This window comes from Leopardus geoffroyi, chromosome D4 (genome assembly GCF_018350155.1).
Source record: "Leopardus geoffroyi isolate Oge1 chromosome D4, O.geoffroyi_Oge1_pat1.0, whole genome shotgun sequence".
Taxonomy (NCBI): domain Eukaryota; kingdom Metazoa; phylum Chordata; class Mammalia; order Carnivora; family Felidae; genus Leopardus; species Leopardus geoffroyi.
The window spans coordinates 92,325,150-92,340,168 of NC_059342.1; positions in this window are offsets into that span (position 1 = coordinate 92,325,150).

Sequence of the window (15,019 nt, forward strand, 5' to 3'; positions counted from 1 at the left end):
GTTGGTGTTGGGTCCCGTCCCCCCACCTGCGGAGCTCCGGCTGCAATCACGGCGGCACTCCCCGAGTCCTCTAGGCAGGGCAGCAGGCAGCGGGGGGCCTCTGAGCCGGCCAAGACCCCAGGCCCGCCTTCCCAGGACCTTCCTCACCCCAATGAGGACGGATGCATGGGGTGGCACGGGGGCGCCCCCTGCTGGCACGGCCCCTCGCAGGGGTGGGACAGTCGCCACCCGCTGGGACCCTCACTCCTTATGTCAATGTGAATGTGCCCTTCAGATACCGCTGCTTTAATCCCAAATTTACCCTGCCCAGCAGTTAGTGGGGACCTCAGAGCTGTGAGGGGAAGGCGACGTCAGTGGGCTTCATAGGCAAGACGCGAGGGGGACGGGCCGGCTGTCTCGATGTCGGAGGTGAGAGCCCGAGGTGGAGACATGGGTGTAAGGCCGCCGGCCCGAGAGACGGCTCTCTGTGGGGCGCCGCCCGGACCCCAGACTCCCCCCCCGCCCCGGTCTGGCACCAGCAAGGGGCCGGGGGGACGAGGGGGTGTCCTACAGGCGGGGACAATTGAAATCCGCCCCCTCCCTTTTTGTGTCTCGTCTTCCGTCAGGGCCACACCGCCAGACAGGCTAGCGGGGCGCTTGCTGGGTTCCGAACAAACGGGTCTGGGCCGGGCCTTCCGCTCTGAACCAGCGCCTCTCAGCCCTGGTTCTGGGAAAGAGGAACTTGGTGTGGGCTCCTCTGTCCCTCTGGGAGACGTGGGTCCGAGAGCTCAGCCGTGCATGTGGGTGGGCACGCGTGTGCCCCCGTGCGCGTGGGCGGGCACGGCCGTGTGTGCGCGTGCAGGTGCGTGTGAACCTCCGAGCAGCTCCACGCGGGGGTGGGGGCGGGAGTTCGTGAGGACCAGAGTGCTCCCCGGCCCCCGGCCCCTCGACTGCAGCCACGGCCCAGCCCCAGTCCTGAGCGGGGCCTCCCGCCCCCGGAGCCTGCCCCGCCCCTCAGCCCCACGGCCCACCCTCCCCTCGGCGCGATCAAGGAACCCGGTGCCTCGGAGACGCCACGGGATCTGTTTCGTGGGCCGTGTTTGCTGCGTCCGTGGGCTGCCTTGTTCCTCGCTGAGCTGCAGCGAGAGGCGGGCCCGATCGTGCCGAGCCCGCTGCCAACGCCCCCGCGGACGCGGGCTCCGTCCAGCTTCTGCCGGCGGCCGGCTCCGGTTCAGACGCCCCCCCCCCCCCCCCCCCCCCGGGCGCAGGCCACATGGGAGGTGGACTTTGTCACCTGAGTCGGCACCAGGGGCCGGGCCACGTTACACTACGGTTTGACTTCTTGTGCTGACGGTGGGCTTGAGAGGGACTAAAGCTGGTGTTCCAGAACGTTCCCGTTGCTGATGGTGTACATAAAACAGTGGAATGACAAAAAAAAATCAGAATTGGAGGCACCCACTGTCTCATCCCCCACCGCCCCCTCGCTCCCCGGCCTACTCCAATCTGGCTTCCGGATTCCAAGGACTCCCCGCCTCTCTGGACCTCCTCGGCCACGCCTCCGAAGTCCCGGGGTGACCAGTGGCCTCCCCTGCAGGAGATGCCCAGGTAGGACTTGCACGCCGCTGCCCCTCCCCCCGTGTCAGCCTCACCGCCCCCCTCGGCCACACGTCCCACTGGCATTAGTCCCCCCCCCCCCCCCCCCGTCCTCTGCAGAGGGCTCAGCTCAGTCCGCGTCAACTTTCCCAGCTCTGATGCCAACTCTGCTCCCAGGCGTCTGTCCAGTGTCCACTGTCGGGCAATTCCCCAGCACCCCGGGCCCCACGGACCTCTCAATTCTTTCAACAGAAACGAGACAGGTGGCCCCGGGCCTGCCTCGACCTCCCCTTGGATGCGTGTGCCCCAGCCTGGGTGTGTGGGGGCACCTTCTTCCGCTCGGGCTTCGGCTCAGACATCATGCCTCGGTGAAGGCCCCGGGGCCCCACACTCAGACCCAGGCCGGGTATTATGGTCTCGTCCCCTACACTAGAGTTCTCTGCTCCTGGCCATCAGGCACCCGGTAGGCCCTCACTGGATCTTTGCCCTTTGCTCCGCCCAGAAGGCAGGGTGGCCAGGCAGCACTTGTGCAGGTCCCCACTTCCGGGGACACTTCTTCCCGTGTCCCACCCACCACGTCCCTGGCAGGGCTCCCTTAGCAAGTTGTTAAACCTCCCGGTTTCACCTGAGAACATCCCAGGTGCCGGCTGAGTCTCTGGTTCTCTGTAGCCCAGATCTTTGTGGCCAAAGTCAGGAACCAGCAGGGGGAGGCAGGGAGAGATAGGGAGAGGCAGGGGGAGGAAGGGGAGGCAGGGGGAGGCAGGAGAGGCAGGGGGAGTGAGAGGACAAGGGAAGCAGGGGAGACATGGGAAGCAGAGGGAGACAAGGGGAGGCAGGGGGAGGTGGGAGGAGGCAGGGGAAGGTGGGAGGAGGCAGGGGAAGGTGGGAGGAGGCAAGGGAGTCAGGGGGAGATAGGGGGAGACAGGGGGAGGCAGGGAGAGGCAGGGGGAGATAAGGGGAGACAAGGGGAGGCAGGGGGAGATGGGGGAGGCAGGGGGAGTGAGGGGACAGGGGAAGCAGGGGAGACATGGGAAGCAGAGGGAGACAAGGGGAGGCAGGGGGAGGTGGGAGGAGGCAGGGGAGTCAGGGGGAGATAAGGGGAGACAGGGGGAGGCTGGGGAAGGCAGGGGGAGGCAGGGGGAGGCGGGAGGAGGCAGGGGAGGCAGGGGGAGGGGACTGTCTGGTTAAAACGCGCTCTGCCTCGCTCCGGGGGATGCCAGGGCCCCCACCCTTCTCCCACCAGCAGGGACTCGACTGTGCGGGGACACTGTTAGTAGGTGAGGGGGCAGCACACCCAAGGCTCGCGGCCTCTGAGCGGCCTCCTGCGGTCTACACTCATCCTTCCCGGTGTTCACCTCTGCCCCTGTTTGGTCGTGTACTGAGCTGAATCTGGAGCTGGCGAGAGAAAAGACACGGGAGCTCAGAGCGCTCGGGGCAAATGGGTTCGTAACAGCCCCCAGCCCGGGTACGCGCTGGGCAGCCCAGGGTCAGGGACCTGCAGGGAGGGCGCCTCACCCGACCCGGCACAGGCTTGGATCCGGGGCAGAAAACACTGACCCTGCCCCGTGCTGGCCCCACTTTACGGATGGAGACACCGAGGCACGGGCAGCTGAAGCAGCCTGGGGTCTGGTGCCAGGGGGCCGAGGAGAATCCAGGCCTCCTGGGCCAGCGTGTGTCCTACCCCGGCCCCACCTCCCCCTAAGTAGACCTTTCCCAGATGCTGGGGTAAGAGCTTCTGCTCCAGCGCCCTGGACGAGCCCAAGGTCACCCATCCCTTGGGACACCAGGCCCCGGGCTCCTCCTCCCCGCAGGCGCCGGCCGGACTCCAGCAGCCCCCTTCACGGGGTTCAGGAAGCGCCCCTCCACGCGTGATCCACCCGCAAGCCGGCTCTGCAGGGGTGCAGTCAGAGCCCCGTGTCAGCCAGGCCTCCTGGGGCTCCCGTGGCCACGCTCCACGCGTGAGGAAGGGAGGTCAGAAGCAGCCAACCGTTCGCAGCCTCATCAGCTCACGGCGTGTGGGCGGGTGTTCCTCCGGCTGTGGAGAGTGGCTGCCCAGAGCCCGGTGCGGTTAAGCCGTGCCTCTGCGTAGTAGGTCGGTGCAAAGATGTTTACGGAGGCGCGTGAGTTCCAAACGACGCTACTGCCCTGGTAAGCAATCGCATGACCTCATAAAAGAGTTAATGTGGTCCAGGTCAGCGCTATATCTGGGGCTGGGATCAGAGCTCAACCTGGTGCTGGGGATCAGGGCTGAGTCTAGGACTAGGATCAGGGCTCAGCCTGGGGGCTGGGATCAGGGCTGAGTCTGGGGCTGGAATCAGAGCTCAACCTGGGGCTGGGGATCAGGGCTCAGCCTGGGGCTGGGATCAGGACTGAGTCTGGGGCTGGAATCAGAGCTCAACCTGGGGCTGGGGATCAGGGCTGAGTCTGGGGCTGGAATCAGGGCTCAGTCTGAGGCTGGGATCAAGGCTGAGTCTGGGGCTGAGGTCAGGGCTCAGCCTGGGGGTAAGGATCAGGGCTGAGTCTGGGACTAGGATCAGGGCTCAGCCTGGGGCTGGGATCAGGACTGAGTCTGGGGCTGGAATCAGAGCTCAACCTGGGGCTGGGGATCAGGGCTGAGTCTGGGGCTGGAATCAGGGCTCAGTCTGAGGCTGGGATCAAGGCTGAGTCTGGGGCTGAGGTCAGGGCTCAGCCTGGGGGTAAGGATCAGGGCTGAGTCTGGGACTAGGATCAGGGCTCAGCCTGGGGCTGGGATCAGGGCTCAGCCTGGGGCTGGGGATCAGGGCTGAGTCTGGGACTAGGATCAGGGCTGAGTCTGGGACTAGGATCAGGGCTCAGCCTGGGGCTGGGATCAGGGCTGAGTCTGGGGCTGGAATCAGAGCTCAACCTGGGGCTGGGGATCAGGGCTCAGCCTGGGGCTGGGATCAGGGCTGAGTCTGGGGCTGGAATCAGAGCTCAACCTGGGGCTGGGGGTCAGGGCTGAGTCTGGGACTAGGATCAGGGCTCAGCCTGAGGCTGGGATCAGGTCTCAGCCTGAGGGAGGAACAGGGCTCAGTCTGGAGCAGGGGTACAAAGCACGAGCTCCCCGGTCGGGAGGTGGAATCTCTTCGCGGGAACAGCGCGAGCCTGTGCAGCCCACGTGATCCTCTGCCGTGCTGGGAGCAGCAAGATATTTCCAACAGCTGCCTGATGTGATCCCCCGCAAAGCCATAAAGCAGAAACTGACTTTGAAATGGCCCTTTCTCCGCCTGTATCCTCGGACATAAATTTAAATAAAACGGCAATTTAAATGCCTGCAACACCGAGGAGGCGGCATGGGGCTGTCTCTCCGGGCTGCGCAGGGAGACGGAGAGCGGCCCTAAGCCCATCATCCCGAGCCACGCGGGTGAAGGTCGGCGCTGGGGCAGCGGGGAGGGTGACCAGGCCTCGGCAGATGGGGCAAACAGCGGGCACCTGCACCTTCCCCTCTAGGCCCGCGTCCCCAGGCGGACGGGAGGAGCGCCGGGTCACCTCTGGGAGGGCGCTGACCCTCCCCGACCCTCGGTTTCCACCTCTGGACGACAGGGAAATATACAGCGTGTGTGTGTACCGTCCGTGAGACTCACGGGGACGCAGCAGATCCCCAGCCCGCGGAAAGCGCTCGTTAATCCCCTGCCGTGTTTCTGCTGTGATGGGGACCCACGGCGGCTCCGGTGGGGACTGAGCCGACCTGACCTGTGCCATGGCAGCGCCCCTCACTCCCGAGTGTGCGGCGGGGGTCCCCAGAGCGCCGGCCCACCTCAGGGCCTCTGAAGCAGCAGATCTGGGGTGGGGTCTGAGAGTGCACGTGTCTGACGCACTCCCGGCTCGTGCTGCCAGGCGGGGACCCTGCTGAGACCCGCTGTGCGACAGGGGGTCCCTGGGGCAGGACGGAAGGAGGAGTCTCACTGGGGTCTGGACGAGAGAGGACCAGAGCGGTCTCCAGGGGAGAGGGAGGAGCTTCCGAGCCTCTGGGGACCCGCCCCAGCCGGACCCCTATGGAGCCCCCCTCAGCGGTGGGTCCCTGGGCAGAGCACCCCATCAACGGCCGCTGGACCTTGGGCCCCTGCCCGCCCTCATCCATGGTTCATCACCCCTTCACAGCAGCAAACCTCTCTGCCTACTCCTTCCCCCTGCGAACTCGGAGGCCCGGTTTCTGGCCAGGCGGCAAGTCCCAGGATGGGCGGGTGGGGGCACCAAACCCAGGGTGCCCTTAATGCCATCCCGAGACAAACCTGGACTGGGGCCCCTTCCCTCCCCTCCCTGCAGCCTCTATCCTCTGGACAGCCAGGCCTCCCTGTTCCCTGCCTCTGCAGCAAAGCCCGGAGGAGGAAGGCTGTCAGCAATATCGGTGGCTTTTACGGGTGGCCTTTGCCAGGATTTGCAGCCCGGCACTAAAAGTCAGACACAAGCCCACAGCAGGGAGGAAGGAAATCGGTTACAGAGATGAGCCCCCGGGGCCCATGTGGCCCCAGCCTGTCCAGGGGTGGCAGGTGGGGTGGGGTGGGGGTCCAGTGACATGGCTGAGAGGGAAGGGCAGGAAGCAGGTGTCGGGAGGGGTCTTCAGGGCTGGCATGGTCAGGAAAACCCAATAGGCCAGGAAGGGGTAAAATGGCTCGGGGGTCCCTCCGGGGACAGTGAGCAGACATGAGCTCACAGGTGTGTGCTCACAGGTATACTAGGAAACGGCATAGGCCCTACAAGGACTTTACAAGTGACAGGGACTTATTGGCCACCAAGAAAAGCACCAGAAAGGTGAAGAGCTCAGGCTTCAGGCAGAGGCAAGGTCAGAGACTAGCTATGGTCAAGGGGCAGGGGCTCCGTCTGGATCGGGGAGCGGCGATGGGTGGGGGCATCTTAGGAGGCTGGGATCAGAGTCAAGGTCATTCCCCAGGCCAGATGCAGAGTTCTCGGTAGCTGAGGTCCAAGGTTGAGCTCAGGTCATGGCAGAGCCAGCTCTGGGGGCGGCTGGACGCTGAGGAGTGGGGAGAACTCAGCAGGGAGTGTCCACGCAGGGCACAGACATGGCTGCAGGTGGATGTGGAACGGTGCTCACAGGCAGCGTGGGAGAAGATTCGTCCTTTTTGTCAGCCAGGGTCCCTTGCTTGTAGTATAACCAGGGTCACTCACTACCCCCCACAGCCCAGGATCAGTCCGGTGCCCTCTCAGACAGGCTCAGCCATGAGCCAGTCTTCTCTGCCTCAGTTTCCTGCTTCCACCAGCCCCTGCTACCCTCAACATCCCCCCCAACCCCCACTGGCCCCCACCACCCTCCACCTCCCCCCCAACCCCCACTGGCCCCCACCGGCCTCCACCACCCTCCACCTCCCCCCCCAACCCCCACAGGCCCCCATTGGCTCCCACTACCCTCCACCACCCCTGCTGGCCCCCACTGGCCCCCACCACCCTCCACCTCCCCCCCAACCCCCACCAGCCCCCACCACCCTCCACCCCTCCCACCGGCCATCAGTTTCTAGATCCATTCTCTGTCTTCACCTACTTCCTTCTCTCCAGTCTTCTGCCAACACAAATGAAGGGCGCACCCCCCGATCCAGCAAAATACCACCCCCTGGGACTGACAGAGAGCAGGGACCTTCTCTGCTGATTCAGTAACACCACCGGCTGGAAGAGAGGGCATTGGAAGCTGTACTGCAGAGGACCCAAAGTGACACATTTGGCCTCCTTTTCTGGAATCCCCTTGGCCTCCTGGGGGAAGAGGCAGGCTCCGGGGCGGAGCTGAGCCCGGAATGTCCTGGGATGTTGCGAAATGATGCACAAACCCACGGAAAGGGCGTGGGAGCCAGACCCAAGGAGCTGCCAGCTTGGCTCCAAAAGCTGGGACAATCTGGGCAAGAGATAAAGAAAAGGAGCGCTGCATTTTAACCCACGACGGAATTAATGTTCACGAGTCCATCCTGGCATAAATAAACGACTGAACGATTACGCGGAGAAGGGACAGCGCTTCCTTCGGGAAGGTCCTAGTTCATAAATGTGGACGGAGTGAGGGAACAGAACGTCATCAGACCCGCTGCCACCAAGATTCACCAATGGGCGCCCAAAATCACAGAAGTTTGAGGGGGAACAGTGTCTCTGCAGAGCCTGAACGTATCTCCCTCAAGACACTTGCTAATTACGAAGAGAAAACAGAGACGGTTTGCAAGAGAAAATATTTTGCAATAACTTTTCAGGAGACGAATTTGCAGTAGAGAACCACAGCAGACGGCAGCTTAACGAAGGGCTCAAGGTTAACAACACGGGGACCTGTGGGCATCCCGTCCCCCCAAGACGGGGCGTGAGAAAGCCGCCTCGGCTCTCCTGTCTTCCTGCCCAGGTGCAACTAATGGTGAAAAAGTACCGGACGGACCCCATTTGGGGGACATTCTGTGAAAAAGCCGATCGGCACAGTCCAAAGGCAGAGAGACAAAGACAGACCTCTCTGCAGACGGCAGAGATTAAGGGGCAAGACGGAACATGGGCGCGACGCAGCTCGGTCCTGGCGGGAAGGGACTCCGCAAAGTGGGTGAGCCCCGGGGGAGGCCTGCGGAGCCCTTCATGGTGTCACAGCCGTCCTTGTGTCTCACTCTTGCTAATTGCATGAGATTTGGCCAGACAGGGGCGTTAGGGGGACTGCACAGAACTCTGCCCTATTTTGCGGCTCTTCCTTTTACTTTAAAATAAATAATAAGGAAAGCACCCTTCCCGGTTTGGATTCCAGCCGGGCCCCAAGTGGCTCAGCCCTCCCTCGGCCTCCCTCCTCCCTTCCCCAGCCCCTGCGCCCCCCGCACCCCTCCACGGAGCTCTCTGACCTTGCTTCATTCAGAGGTGCTCCCAGCTGGAGACAGCTCCCGCCTCCAGGACCTCGGGCACCTCCCCAGTCACCCCACGACTGGCCAAGCAGCCCCCAGGGGGAGCCCCACGTCCACTGCCCCCGGAGGGACTGACTCCTGGCCGTAGCGGCCTGTCTACCAGTGACTGCCTTGGAGTCAGGCGGCCCACAGGATACTGAGTATGCAGCCTCTGAGTAAAAATCCTTTCTGGAACAGGGGCGCCTGGGTGGCTCGGTCAGTTAAGCACCCGACTTCGGCTCAAGTCATGATCTCACAGTGCATGAGTTCGAGCCCCGAGTAGGGCTCTGTGCTGACAGCTCGGAGCCTGGAACCTGCTTTGGATTCTGTGCCTCCCCTCTCTCTGCCCCTCCCTCGCTCATGCTCTGTCTCTCTGTCTCTCTCTCTCAAAAAACAAACAGAACAAACAAACAAAAAACCAACACGTTAAAAAAAAAACCCTTTCTGGAACAAAAAGGTTCCCCACTCAAATTACTGTCTCCCATCTCCCTTTCTCCTTAACGCCTCGTCATGTTTTCCATGTAGAAATTTCTCCCAAAGCCTACTCCCTTGGGTCAAGAGATGGCACCAAGGGACAGAGGCAGAAAAGAGAAAGCCAAACCACCGTGTGTGGGACCTCTCGTCCCTGGGTTGGGTCCAGAAGGGACCTCTCAGCCCCGGGAGCACAGAGAGATGCCAGAGCCACGGGCCTCCGGCCCCAGCCGACTCCCCAGCCCAGCCCTCCAAGAACGGGACCCCCTTCACAAGCAACCTCGGGCCGGAGCCATCTCTGCTCACTCCGGGCAGCAGCAGGAGGGCTCTGTGAAGCACATCGTGACTTCACACTGGGAAACAGATTAATAAACCATTATGATAAGCAAGCTGATTATTAGCGCGAGAACGAGGCTCGGGAGCTAATTGAAGCCATCCAGCAAAATGTCAGCGCCTTCTCGGGGTATGAAATATTAATCGCACGCAGGCCCAGACTGGGGAACAGAGGTCTCGTGAGCACCTTTCCTCATACGGGCCCAGGGTCAGGTGCAGCTCCGTTCCCTGCGACAAGGTCAGGGCCACCTGCTCCTGGGGCACGGGGCGCCCCCCTGGTCCCCCTTTCCTGGTCCGCTTCAAGAGAAGAGATCCCTGTAAGTGTTGGGGAGCCCCGTTCTCATGGGGTCTCAGCTCAGGGAGGGTCCCGTGTCCCAGGAGGTGGGGCTCAGGGCTGCCTTTGCTGCCACGTTCCAGCGGCTTCCTTGAGGCGTTCGCGGGGACTCTGAACCAGCCCGGAGGAAATCTCCCTGTTCCATAGACTGGAACAAGCCATTCCAGACCCCAAAAGCAGCCCTCGGCCACCGGACCCTTCTCTCCCCATTGCTCGGGCGGCAACCCCGGGGCCCCCTCCTCCGGCCAGCTCCAGTCACGGTGGTGGGCAAGACGGGATGGCACCAGGCACACTGGCCGGCCCCCGTGCTGAGGCCTCGCCTCCGGAGAGCCCCAGGCTCATCGGAGGCCAGGAGCCTGTCTTTCTGGGGCGAGGATGAGTCCAGGTAGGTCGGCTCTAGGTGAGGTCAGGGTTCTGGGCTGGGAACGCCCTCCCTCAGGCCTCGCTCCCCGCCCGTGAACTGGGCCGCCTGACAACGGAGGGGCACGGGAGACGTGTGTAAGTAACACGGGTGCAGAGCCGACCGTCCGAGGCGTGGGGCCCGGCCCTGTCTCTTCGGCAGAGCCTGCTGAGCATCAGAGCCAGAGCAGAGCGGGCCTGGCCACGGCAACGCTCGACTCGGGGCACAGGCTGGGGGTGGGGCCCGGGCGCCCGTCCTGGAGCAGCGCGGTGGGCGCCACAGGCCTCCAAGAGGCAGTCCCAACTCCCCTAAACCCGCCGGCTGCCGGACGGCCTCGAAGGCAGGGGGGCGGTCTCTGAGCCCCTCTGACGTGGTAAATATTAATGGCCTCTTCTCTATTGTCATAGCAACCACACTTTCTAAAAGGTATCCCGCCTTCTATTGTGTTAGGTGTTATGAGATCGAGGTCAATTTTTCCAACATCGACAAAAGGAAAGAGGTGGGGGGGCTGCTCTATACCGTGGCAATTTTTTTTTAAGTTAAGGTCCCTTAAACTTTCTCTGGTTTGCCTTCCTGGGGCTCCCTCCCTCCCTAGCTTTGGTCCCGTCTGGATCTGAGACCCCCCACCCCTGCAGAAACCCCAACTGGGACCGAGGCCCAGTGCCCACGCTGAGACGCGGGTGCCCCCATCTCCTGCTGGGCACTGGAGCAGAGGCAGCCTTTGGGGGGCACCGTGAAGCCTGAAATACTTACATGCCGTCTCCAGGGGTGTTACAGGCAACACCAAGGGACGGAGTTCTGATCCGCCCCAGGGCACGGGTGAGAACAGCGTGCTAGGGAGAAGCCCGACACAAGGGACCACGTGTTATAGGACTCCGTTTAGGGGAATGTCCGGAAGAGGCAAATCCCAGGGACAGAAAACACGTCAGAGGTTGCCAGGGGCCGGGGGCCGGGGATTTGAGTCAGTGCCACAGGGGACGGGAGTTTCCTTCTGGGGGTGATGAAAATGTCCTCAACTTGGCTGAGGTGGTCATGCGACCCTGTGAATACTCCGAAAAACCACCGAATTATAGTCACGTGCATCATATCTCAATGAAACTGGGCTTTTTTAATCCCTATAGAAAAATAATACATTTATTCTGAAAAATATACACATATATATATACTCTCTGACCTAGAAATTCTATTTCCGGGAGTTTTTCTTTTTTTTTTTTTTTTTTTAATGTTTATTCACTTTTTGAGAGAGAGAGAGACAGAGGGTGAGCAGGGGGAGGGGCAGAGAGAGAGGGAGACACAGAACCCGAAGCAGGCTCCAGGCTCCGAGCTGTGATCACGGAGCTCGACGCGGGGCTCAAACTCACGAACCGTGAGATGGTGACCTGAGCCGAAGTCGGACGCTCAACCGACTGAGCCACCCGGGCGCCTCTGAATGCTTATTTACTTATTTATTGAGAGACAGAAAGAGTGCAAACAGGGGAGGGGCAGAGAAAGAGAATCCCCAGCAGGCTCTGAGCCGTCAGAGCAGAGGCTCGATCTCACGAACTGTGAGGTCATGACCTGAGCTGAAATTGAGGGTCCGATGCTTGGCCGACTGAGCCCCCCAGGAGCCCCTGGGAGATCTTCACAAGGAGATAGCCCAGGCTGTGCACACAGATGGTTAATACTTTAGGAACCACCTCGAACGTCCTCTGAGAGAACGTTGAATACCTGGCGGCTCATGCCCCCACTGGAACGCGGCACGGGCAGGACGTCGCGGGGGAGACACGTTTACTGAGTGGGTTTGTGTTCTCGGTAAACCGTTCCGTGAAATGAACGGGTCGCGACCAGCAGACGCACGTAGAACCGCAGGCCTCGCGGACGCGGAAGGATGGTGGCCGAGTCCTTAAAGGGGGCGTCTCCCGGATACGGCACTCGGGAGGACTCCTTGCTCCTCTTTGCCAGTTCTGAGGCTTGTCCCGTGTGCTGCCGTGACCTGGGGTGGTGGTATCACCACCCGGCATGAGTCGCGCTTTGTGGCAGGTCACCAAGAGCCCGAGCGCGGAGCGTGGCCTCGCGTGGCCTCGCGTGGAGCCAGCCGAGCGAGCGCTGCGTGAGCACCGCTGAGCAGAGCGCACGTGGCTCAGGGGACCGCGGTGAGGCCTGCCTCTCTGGGCCTCCGTCGCGGGCAAGATGTTAAGTGACAACTCCCTCCCGGACCCCCAGGCCCGAGGTTGCGCCCCGGCGGGCCCGAGGCGGCCGCTGATGGAAGGGGCCAGCTGTGGGTGAGGGAAGCCGGCCCGGAGCCCGCAGCCTCCTGGGCACGCCGGCCCGGATGACAGCTCTGGGCCCCGGGCCAGCGGGTCCTCTCCGGGCCGGCTCCCTCTGCCGGCGCATTATTTCCTGCTAATCAGCGCCACCGGGCCCCAAGAGATGCCAGCCCGGAGCCCCACCAGCTGCTCAGACCCTGTTCCGGGGCACGCTTGGCTGGTTTTGGGAAGGCCGGGCGTAAGCGGAGCTGACAGCCCCATCTGCTTCCCCCCGAGGAGCCCGAGGCGCTGGGAGCGGGCACAGAGCCCTGTTCGACACCCGGGGCCCGGCCTGGCGGGGCTCCCTCCTCTGACCAGCCTGAGCCCCGGGCCCGCCTCCCCTCCGTGCCTCTCTGCCAAGGCGACCGCAGGAGTCGGGACCGTCCCCCGGACACCAGCCCGGGGTTGGGCGGCAGGGAGGGGGCTGGGATGCTGCACCCTGACGGCGACACGGGCCACAACACGGCCCGTAGACCGACGGCCTTGACGTTAATTGAGCGCTTACCGATTGCCCCGCTGGACGGTGGCCCTTAACCGTCACACCTGTCGGGCGTCCCTCTTACAGACGAGGGTTCTGAGACCCGGGGAGGCGGTCATCGCGGATCGGCAAGCCACACTCCAGCCGGCCCGCACTCCCAGGCACGTGGCAAAAGGTCTTGGATGTCTGAGTGTGGGACCTCCGCCGCGCGGCCTCAGGCTTCCAGACTCCTGCAGACCCTCCCCCCCCCGCCACCGGGGGGAGGCAGGAGAAGAGGCTCCATCCGAAAGTCTGATAGAGCAGGGAGGCCGGGCCCGGGGCCCTCATACGTCCGGAGGCTCCTGTGTGACAGGCAGGGGCCTGGAAGCTGGCTGGAGGCTGGCTGGGGGGCCCGAGCCGGGAGCCCAGGCCAGGCCTGTGCCCCTCGGGGACGAGAGGACAAGTGGAGCCTGCCCATCTCCCAGGGCCCTGAGACAAACCCCTCCCGGTGCCGGTGCAGGTACCTCCACGCTGGCTCTCCTGGCTGCCATCTGCCACTCTCGAAGGCCCCTCGCGGGCTGTGGTGCCCTTGCCCCCGGGTGGTGCTTGTTGAAGGAAGCCGGTGCAGGTGCAACAGGGGGGCGGACACACGCTTCCTCCGACAGCTCCAGCAGGGGCTCGCTGCCCCGAGCCCAGCGCCCCTCGCCCCTCCCCGCTCACAGCGAGGGCGGTGCAGACCCTGAGACGGCCCTTACCGGTCAAGAACAGGGCATTTGTTCTGGACGAAGATATTAGAGCTCATTGTGGCACATCCGGAGTTCTGTCGGGCAGGAAGCAGGTTTCCCGAGCGCGCCCCGTGCCCCACCCCCTCCCCACCGCCACAGAAAGAACCTGCTGACCACCCCCAACCAGCCCGCCTGTGGTTTGCAGATACGGGAACTTTACAGGAACGGATTGGGCCGCTGTGCTGCCCAGTACCTCCTTGTTTCACTCAACGTGATGTCCGTGGACCAGATGGCCCCTAGCCTTTCTCGTAAAAATCTCAAACCTCGGCGACCTTCCCTGGGTGCGTCTGGGTCGGCCCGTCCCCGACGGGGAGGGACCCGAGAGGTGGGTGCGGGGACAGCAGAGCCCACAGGGCCGAAGTGGGGCTGGCAGGGCGTGTGCAGACGTCACAGCCACGACCCGTCCGGGAAGCGAGGAAGCTCTCCAGGGCGTCTAGGGAGGCGGGCGGGAGACCGGAGCCGGGGACCCAGAGGCGGCAGGCGGCAGTAACTTCTTGCCTCAATCAATAGCTATTTCTCTGCTCCAAATTACTTTCTCTTCCCACTGAAACCATCAGAGGCACCAGCTGCCGATCAGCTATGACACTTTAAAGAAATGCTATTGGAATTTCCAAACTCGGGAGGGTTCTCCGGGGCCACTGTTTGCTCAGCCATGTCCGGCAGCCAACGGGGCGGGGAGAGCGGGCCCCGAGCGAATGGACTGCCCTGGGCAGCTCGCTCTGGCCTCCGCGGGGCAGCCAGGGCACGTGCGAGGCCACGGTGCCCCCAGAGCTGCCCTGGTGGGGCCCCACACGACGATGGGTGGGGCCAGACGTGGGCAGTGACCTTGTGTGTGACCTTTGAGCAGAGGTGCTTCCTGGAGCGCGCTAACGCCAGGGAGTGGGGTTTGAGGGCCTGGCCTGGGCCCAACCCCTGCAGATCGTGTTCCGGTGAGACCACCTCTTGAGGTCCCTGTGGGTTCCAAGGTCGAGTCTGCGAGTCAGAGCTTTGGAGGTCTTGATTCTTTCCTCGTACACCCCGGCATTTGCAGGGCACGGCTTACAAAGTGTTTTGATGAGTACTCACTCCCTTAAGCCCCCAAGATTGGATCCCAGCCAGTATCCCGTTCGGGATAGTCAACCACAGCTCTCGGGGAGGGGGTCCTTGGCCCCGGGTCCCAGAGCGAGAAAAAGGTGGGACAGGCAGGCTGCCTCCCACCGGTGGCACAGTCCCATCGAGGGAAGGACACAGGCTCAGGGGCCACGCCAACTGGACTGGACTCCGATCGTCACCTGTCACTAGCTGGGTGACCTTGGGCTAGCCTGAACAACGATGCCCTGTCACGTGACTGGCAAGACGAGTGTCCATGCAGGAAGCGTCGGGCACACGCCGGGCTCTGATCTGCAGGATTACAGGCCCATGCGTTACGGTTCCACGGCCACCCGCCCCTCGTTCCGGTGCGAACGCCCCCCGGGAGGCTCGAGCTAGGACCCCAGTTTGCAAACAAGGCCTGGAATGACGGGTCAGTCACAGAAGGTGCGTC